This window comes from Bacillus rossius, chromosome 7, assembly GCF_032445375.1.
Source record: "Bacillus rossius redtenbacheri isolate Brsri chromosome 7, Brsri_v3, whole genome shotgun sequence".
Lineage (NCBI taxonomy): Eukaryota > Metazoa > Arthropoda > Insecta > Phasmatodea > Bacillidae > Bacillus > Bacillus rossius.
In genome coordinates this window covers 7492767-7501951 of record NC_086335.1, presented here as the reverse complement: position 1 = coordinate 7501951, position 9185 = coordinate 7492767, and the positions used below count along the sequence as shown (strand labels likewise).

At 37.4% G+C, this 9185-nt stretch overlaps 1 protein-coding gene across 1 annotated transcript in view; it reads left to right on the top strand.

Moving 5' to 3' along the window:
- The first annotated feature begins 507 nt into the window (after nucleotides 1–507).
- Nucleotides 508–9185, top strand: part of LOC134534400 (sodium-dependent nutrient amino acid transporter 1-like) — a 241445-nt gene continuing 232767 nt past the window's right edge. The window contains exon 1 of the mRNA XM_063372865.1: nucleotides 508–585. The gene's annotated coding sequence lies outside the window, so the exon portion shown is untranslated. The remainder of the gene's footprint in view (nucleotides 586–9185) is intronic.

The window sequence follows — 9185 nt, the reverse complement described above, 5'->3', positions numbered from 1 at the left end:
TGAACATATTCAATTAATTTTTATACAAAAAAACATTGGAAGCGAGGGGATTCGAACCATGACAACTATATATCTTTATGAGAATATTAATATATTTTATACTCACTTTTTACTGCACACACACATTCGATTCACATATGCACAGCACCAGTGGCGGATCCAGGATTTTATTTGGGAGGGGCTTAACCCAGCTGAGGCTAGGCTTTATCAAGGCAAACACTAAAACAATAGTGGACCCAGATGCTTTTGGAGGGGGCTTGAGCCCCTTAGCCCCCCCTCTGGATCCGCTACTGCACAGCACTGATGTACAGGGACTGAAGACGCGTATTAATAAGATATGTATTGGTATATGTCGTGGTAGTTCCACACTGGAGACTGGGCTTTGAGAATGCCCGCTGCACCAGGTGTGAGTCCGGCCGGGTGGAGGGGTTAGTGCGGGCGGAAGGGGGGGAGGAGGGCAGGTGCGCCACGTGCCTCGCCGGCCGGGCTGAGTCAGCCTCAGTGTCAGTCGGCGCGTGCAGCAGCGAGGCAGTGCGGGTGTGCGGGTCTTAGTGGCGCGTCCCACCAGCTGCGGAGCACAACAAGGTCAGTGCGGGCTTTACACCGCGTCATTCTAGTGTGGAAACAACATGTCACATATTTATGCAACAAAAGAACCGTTAGAATTTGGGTGATTATTGAACAATCTTAGGTTTTTGACGCGATAACGTCTTGTAAATCGATGAACGCTCGTCCGCACGCACGAAAAAGCATAACTCTTTATCACGTTCTGCCTGAGCCGAGCGTGCAAGGAACCGGCCAACCACCATGCGAGAAAATCTTCTATAATATCAAACAGGTTAAGGCGGGCTTTTTAACTAATTGTTCGTGATTATACTTAAACAAATTATTTTAAAAAATTTGCAAAAACTGTAAATAATATTTGAAAATTAAAAAGTATGCAATTTTTCATCAATGTTTTCTTGACGTTATCACGTAAAATTATCGTCCGTAAACCGACTTTACAGACAAACCCAACCCCTTTTTTTTCACTTTTAGTTATACTCTAAGCACAAACACACAAGAAAACTTCTTTAGTTTACTAAACAAACAAGTCGTATGATATAACCACTCCTAATACTTGAAAATGTAAAACTAAAAAAAAAAAAAATGTTGCCTCATTAGGCCTAGTTTAAAAAAAATAATGTAAAACGGTAAATTTCTTAATAGTTTGTTTCTAAAGTGCAATTTTTTTTCTATGTACGATAGTTCTGTAAGTGAAAACAGTATTCAAAATGTTAAAAGAACAATCGAAACCTGCTGTGTACGTATGTGACTCATTTTCAGAAATTTTCGGACCACTTCGCTTAAATATAGTTGGCAGGAACGCAAGCTCAAACGCAATAAGTTATAAACAAACTTTAAAAAAATATATATTTATCTAACCGACTTCAAAAATCTTCCCTACACTCAAAAGCGAAAAATAAAAAACACAGATTTAACCCAAAATACTACAATGCACGTAATACTTTTTTTATATTTGTTTATTTCGTGTAGTACACAGTATTATAATTACTTATTGGTATGTGCTACCTACTGGTCGGTTTGAAGTCGGTGTCAAGCCCAAAACAAAATTAAACTTTAAGACATAAACAGCTTAAATAAATTTATACCAGAATACCAAATAAATATTTTGTTATTGATTAATGATTAATCTTCTTAAATAAACCTAAAGAACTATGTGAAACAGACTAAAACTTAACGATATAAACAGCTTAAATTAATATCGAAATTAAAATTTAATGAAATACCTAAATATTTTGTTATTGATTAAAGATCATCCAATAAATAGCTATGTGCAACAGTCATATTATGCAAATCTATCAACTACGTTATAACGCATCGAAAATTCAATCATTCGAGACGCCGTCAATGACGTCTGTCCGCTTGGGTTGTTTTGCTTACGACGAGACCGCCACTCACGCGCGGAGAGACTTGCAATGTGGCGGGAGCGGACTTAGTCCATCTACCTACTACCTATTTGGCTTGGTACCGACTTCCAACCGATCAGTAGGTACCACATACCAATAATAATATTTTATTAGAATTATAGGTATTAGTTTTGGACAAGAATTGTCACGTAATTGTATAATTAAATCATAAATTTAGATAGAATGATTAATAAGTAATTATAATACTGTGTACTAATCGAAATAAGACCAAAATAAATAAAAAAGTATTACGTGCATTGTTGTATTTTGGTTAAATCTGTGTTTTTTATTTTTCGCTTTTGACGTGACAACGTCTAATAAATCGATGAGCGCTGACTGCAAGCACGAAAAATTGTCCCACTACGGATGTCCCACTACGGATGTAATTTTTTTTTCCCTAACATAACTAATTACTAAGTGTGTTTGGGAGGGGTCTGGGTTAGGGAGAGACTCTAAGTGCATCTCAGGCCGAAGCCTATACGCTCTGTATATTCGCAAGGAAATGGCGTTCTTACAAGTACGTATTATTTTAATTACTAGTGTAAATTAGTATATTTAAACAGTGTTGTATGAGTATTGTTTTAGCTGTGTAACTAAATATTTATTGCTGGTATGAGACTTTTCACGCTTTAATTTGACATTGGTAATTATTTGTCATGAGTTATTATTTGATGATCTAAATCACACACCGTATTATAGTTATGAGCCCACGAGCGTGTAAATATTTCGAGTCCAACAGAGAATATGCTAGTTAAAAGAAATTCAAACAAATATCGTGCGATATTATACGATCCGAAACAATTATTCTCAATATGGTCTCGTGGCCGTGTGGTTAGCATTGATGACTGTCAATTCTAAGGTTATCGGTTCGAATCTCGGCAGCCGCGAATTTTTTTTTTGTATTTGTAAAAATAAATACGGCGCACGCAACATTTCAAAAGTAATAAATATATTTGAATTAATGAATGCAAATAAAAGTAAATTTATTAATTAAATTGTACATTTCATTTCACTCATCATTTGTATCCATACAAAATAGTGATAATTCAATAAAATTGATTCAATTTTATTAATAAAAGTATTCAGAGGTAGATTTTATCATACAAAAGATAGAAAAATTTAAAAAAAAAAAATTCTTCCTCAAAGAATATAATATTTTTAATGCCTAAATGGTTTGGTTGCAAAAACCTATTACGGCTCAGTCTCAGGCCGAATATGATATTTCCTTTTATTCTGGATCAATCATTTCATCAATGTTTTCTTATGACGTTACGTTAAACTATCGTCCGTAAACCGACTTTACAGACAACCAATTTTTTTTAGTGTAGGGAAGATTTTTGAAGTCGGTTATATATATTTTTAAAAAGTTTTTTATTTTTTTTTATTTTTAGTGTGAATATAGGTAGGTAAGTAATATATTGCTTAGTTAAGTACTTGTAGAAAATAACTGTCGCTAATTTAGCTTCATGGGCAGGCCTACTAAAGGTACAGCCCGCCTGAAGGAAAAAAGGAATAGAGAAAGTATTAAAGACAATAAGTAAAGATTATCAAATAATTCCAAGCGTAATGCCATATCGCGTTTCCAAGAAACACCACTAGCTCGTCCAGTGAGGTTATCTCAGATGAGAAATTACATGCGTTCTAGATTATCACAAGATTCGACAGAACAGCGCGAATATCGACTAAATGTTATTCGTGACCATTTGAGTAACGAAACTCCGGATCAACGAACACATCGTTTGGATGTTATTAGTGACCGTTGGAGTACCTAACGAGACTCCGGAGCAACGCACTCAGAGGCTAACCTCAAAGAGACAGCGTAATAATGAGGCAACAAGAGCTGAAAATGAGGAGGAACAAAAAATACGGTTACATAGTATGCGTGAGACTTCCCGCAGAAGTAGATTGATAGGGGAAGACAATTTTAACAACTATTAACGAATTTTCTGCTATTCCATGTGGTATATGTAAAATAAATGTATCCTAAGCAGAGATGTTATCTAGATACGTCATATCGACAAAATATACTGCCCAGGGATTGGTGGAAATGAGCAAAATTGTGATATGTTCGCGATGCTCGACCAACGTGAGGAAACGAAAAGTGCCTTCCCAAGCGTATTGGAACAATGTGAACCTTACACCGATACCACCAGAAATAGCTAGTTTGTCAGTTGTAGAACAACGCCTACTTAATAAAATAATTCCGTTTTTAAAAATTATTAACGTACAAAACATATTCAGCCAAAATTGGTGTAAAGGACAAGTGGTTTTATTTGCACAAAATGTCGTAGAAATTGCTGAGCAATTACGATTTCCACTGTGTAGTGCAGGATTGGTTGTTGTAGTAGAAACGACAGAATTTGCAACAAAAAAGACAGTTTAATATAAACATTGAAAGAGTAAAGACTGCTTTACAATGGCTACTATTACATAACAGAATGTACCAAGATGTCATACCAAACTTTGCCAACATATTAGACCATGATATTTCCCAGATAATGCAGGTTATTGAAATTAACGAAGATGGTAGTAATGTCGAAGAGGAGAATGAGGTTCAGCAAATGCTTTTACAACAAGTACAAGAAAATCAACCCAGCAGGTTCGTAAACATAACTAACGATGTCTACATTTTACATGGTTCGTTTCACCAGGACAATGACTGGTTTAGCGTAGACTCTCGTGGAAGGCAGTGTACCGCTGTCGCAGCTGTGGATTGTGCCGCACTTTCATTATCAGATGCGATTACATGGATGGTGAGTGATGTGGACTACATTGTGATAGTTGGAGATGCATATTATCGTCAATGCAATATGGCTCGAGAAAATCCCGATGTTGGAGAACCAAATGTTGAATTTTTAGCGGTGAGGGAACTCCTGCCAAAGTATTTATTTAACGGGCATTGGGTAACTTTAAATGTTAACAATAATTCAATTGATGGACACATCGATAGAGACCAGAGTGATTGGGGGGGGGGGGGGTGGTCCCCCGAACTTGAGAAATGGTTTGTAAAGTTTTTTTTAGGGTTTGCCATTGTGGAATTATGTTTCCGTTGCTGTTGAATCACAAAACTCAACTGACAATATGCATTATTGGCTGTTTGATTCTCATTCTAGGGGGCCAAGGGGTTATATAGCACCATCCAAAAGCACTGCATGTTGTATGCGCTTTGGGAATGTCTACCAATTATTCGAAATCTTATGTCGTAACTTAAAGAAAAATGAAGGTAATGCAATAGTTTTAAACATACATTCCATTGTACCTATCGTCTCCGAAGAAAGAGAGCCGCTGCAAGAGGTTGCTTCTCAAACATTACACGAGAAACCGGAATTATTACACGAGAGACCTGCTATAGTAGAACATGCAGTAGATACTCAAGAGTCAATTGCTTTCTCATGTTCTCGTCGTTTTCCTAATATATCCTCAACATCATTCAATTACACCAATACTAGAACGGATAGCCAGATTATTCCCCAATACGCCGATACTTCTCAAGTACTTGTGTCACCTCCCTATCCTATTCGCTGTATGTCACCTAATTCTGCAACTCCGATGCTATCGCTAGGATCAGTTGCTAATAATTTAGAAAGACGAGTTATTTTTTGGACAAGTGTACTGCATTCAATTGATGAAAATGTACCAAATTTGGATACCATTATTAGCGCTAATAATGTAAACGAGTTAGCTGATCAAGTCAGATTTGTAGATGTTCAAAGAAAAACCGAACAACCGCTGAACATCGAGCGGAAATAAAGGATGGAGGATCTATAATGGTACTTTCTTTTCCCTGATGGGAGAAAGGGTTTTGGCGAAGAAAGAGATATTTTTATAACTCCTCTTAATTATTTTCAAGCCCGAATTATGTGCAATGATAATAGTAGTATACGAATGTATGTTCTGGAACATGGCTTCTGGCTGTGGTGCCTGTGGTGACACCCGCCATCTTGGATTGTGACGTCACGGCGGCCATCTTGGATGACCTTGACCTTGACCTTTGACCTTGACCTTTAATTTGATCCTCAAAAATCGCCAAAATCCGCCAAAATTGGGCAAAATTTGCCCAAAATTCCTCAAAATTCGCCAAAATTTCCATTTTTGTGAAAAAAAATTCCGCCAAAAAATCTCAAAAAATTCCACAAACTAAAAATTTCTCTTTTCGAGGGAAAAATTTCCCGTTTCGAGGGAAAAATTCCCGTTTTTAATCCTTAAAAATCCCAGCGGCTGAAAATTCCTAAAACTGGCTTAAGCATCCTTAACTCAAGCCTCAGTTAAGCCATTTATAGGATTATGACGTCACCGTTGCATTTTCCGTTACGCCCGCCATCTTTAACTTTTTTATTTATTATTCGATTTTAATTAAATTTTTTTAAAAATTATAAAAAAATTAAATTAATAAAATTTTAATATATTTTTTTTTAAAAATTGTACTTTTAGACACGGAGTTCGGAGTCCTCGGTTCGAACCCGACGAGGGCAAAAAAAATAAAAATGGCGACCGATCCTTCCTCACAGTGGCTGCAGGCAGACTGACTCCCAACACTTTTTTTTTTTCAAAGCATATATAACGTCACCTAGTATGACGTCATGTCCGCCATCTTGTCTTCATTGCTGGAGACCACCATCTTGTTTTCATCGGCGAGAGTGCGCTGATGCCATGTTAGTTTAATTCGTACCCGCCAGAGTGCAGTAATCATTTATTATTGCTGTGACACCCACCATCTTGAAATTTGGACGCCATCTTGGAATTTTGTAATTATTTAGCTAGAAATTCGGGAAAAATTCCAAAATTCATTAAATAAATCACTCATTAATTTACATATTGATTCGATCGATTCCTGTCCTTGGTTTGATACCCGATCGATGCAATAATGTTTAATTTTATGTAAAAAAAATAATAATTTCAATAAACCACGTTCAACATTATTAAAGAGACTTTAAATCATCTACTACCATCATCCTATCAGACATCAAGACCACCATATTGTAAATTCGTAATTTTAATGCTAGAGATTCGGATAAAGTTCAAAATTCATTAAATAAATTTGTAATCTAAATGATGATTGATTAGATCGACTTAGGTCCTTGGTTCGATCCCTGGCCGATACAAAACAACTTTAATTTAAAAAAGTACTAAAAAAGTGTTAGGTTTGAGAAAATAAAAACACCACAAGTTCTTTTAAAAAAATTTTATTACATAAATTCAATACACTACTACAAGTACAAAAAAAAAACACTGACAAATTACTAAAGCCTTTTGGATTCCTCGATTCAAACAGTCTTCTTATTGTACGGACTAAGCCTTTTACATGACTTTAAATGTCTATCCGATCCGGTCATCAACGCAGCCAGAGACGGACTGAAGTTCATATCACTTATATAGTCTCATTAGCCGGTACAACACATGAGTCAAATCAATAACCATGTTCATTATACGTCTCGGAACATTTTTTATAATGACGATGTAAGCTATCGAGACGTGAAATTAGTTTATTGCACTTATTGCACTGAAATTGTATTCTTTGAACATTATAAGAACAACCGCTTCTTTCATGTCTGCGAGCATTTGAGGTGATAGTAAATGATACACCACAGTATTTGCACTGATGCGAAGTACGCTCTTCATTTATTGAAGTATTCAATGCTGATGAAACTTCAGCTAATGGTGGAACAGTACATATCGAAGTCTCCTCCAGTGTTGTCAGAGACGTTGCCAACGGGATCTGCTCCAACATCGTCGGCGCCGACGTCATGGTTCCCGTAGTCGATGGTACATCCTCCATCGAGTACGACGTTAAAGTCGGCAAAGATGCCATCGAAGTCTCAAGAACAAGCAATTACACGTCTTATGCACCAGAAGAAACATCCTAGATGATCCGTACACCGTCGACGTCAGTAACAAAACTGAGCGTCCTGCTGTCTAGGACTCGCTTATATACATGCACCGTATGGAATAATACGATAGTCAAACCAAGAACATTTTACTAAAATACTAGAGTCAAAACATCATTAAAAAAATAGAAGCACCATCAATAAAAAAGGAAGCACACTTGGAAGCACCTTCAAAAAAGGAAAAAAAAAAATTGGAAGCACCATCAAAAAAAAAAGGAAGCACACTTGGAAGCACCTTCAAAAAAGGAAAAAAAAATTGGAAGCACCGACTACGAAAAGGCAGAGCATTTGGCAGCACCGACAACGAAAAGGCAGCACATTTGGAAGCACCGACAACGCAAAGGCAGCACATTTGGAAGCACCGACTACGAAAAAGCAGCACATTTGGAAGCACCGCCTACGAAAAGGCAGCACATTTGGAAGCACCGACAACGAAAAGGCAGCACATTTGGAAGCACCGACAACGAAAAGGCAGCACATTTGGAAACACAGACTACGAAAAGGCAGCACATTTGGAAGCACCGACAACGAAAAGGCAGCACATTTGGCAGCACCGACAACGAAAAGGCAGCACATTTGGCAGCACCGACAACGAAAAGGCAGCACATTTGGCAGCACCGACAACGAAAAGGCAGCACATTTGGAAGCACCGACAACGAAAAGGCAGCACAGTTGGAAGCACCGACAACGCAAAGGCAGCACATTTGGAAGCACCGACTACGAAAAGGCAGCACATTTGGAAGCACCGCCTACGAAAAGGCAGCACATTTGGAAGCTCCGACAACGAAAAGGCAGCACATTTGGAAGCACCGACAACGAAAAGGCAGCACATTTGGAAGCACCGACTACGAAAAGGCAGCACATTTGGAAGCACCGACAACGAAAAGGCAGCACATTTGGAAACACCGACAACGAAAAGGCAGCACATTTGGAAGCACCATCATCGAAAAGGCAGCACATTTGGAAGCCCCATCAACAAAAAAAAAAAAGGCAACAAGGAAGCACAAGTTACGAGATCTAAGTCTTAGAAATCAGAATACAAGAAATAAAAACATTAAATTCTTATAATTTAAATTGTTTATTTTATTGCTTTACATTATACAAATGCAAGTAAAACAAGCCATTATTGTATGTAGCCAGCATTCCTCAGTTCCTTGAGTATGAAGGATATTTCTTTGATGCACGATTAGTTTCCTGCACAAAGCGAACCATGTAGAAGTCTTAGCCGGTCAACCAATATGTTTGGATCTTTCCATGATGTGTAATCAATCTCTTCTACCACCATCTTCCTTGCACCTTTATAAATATTATGATCTCTGGTGTCTTCCAT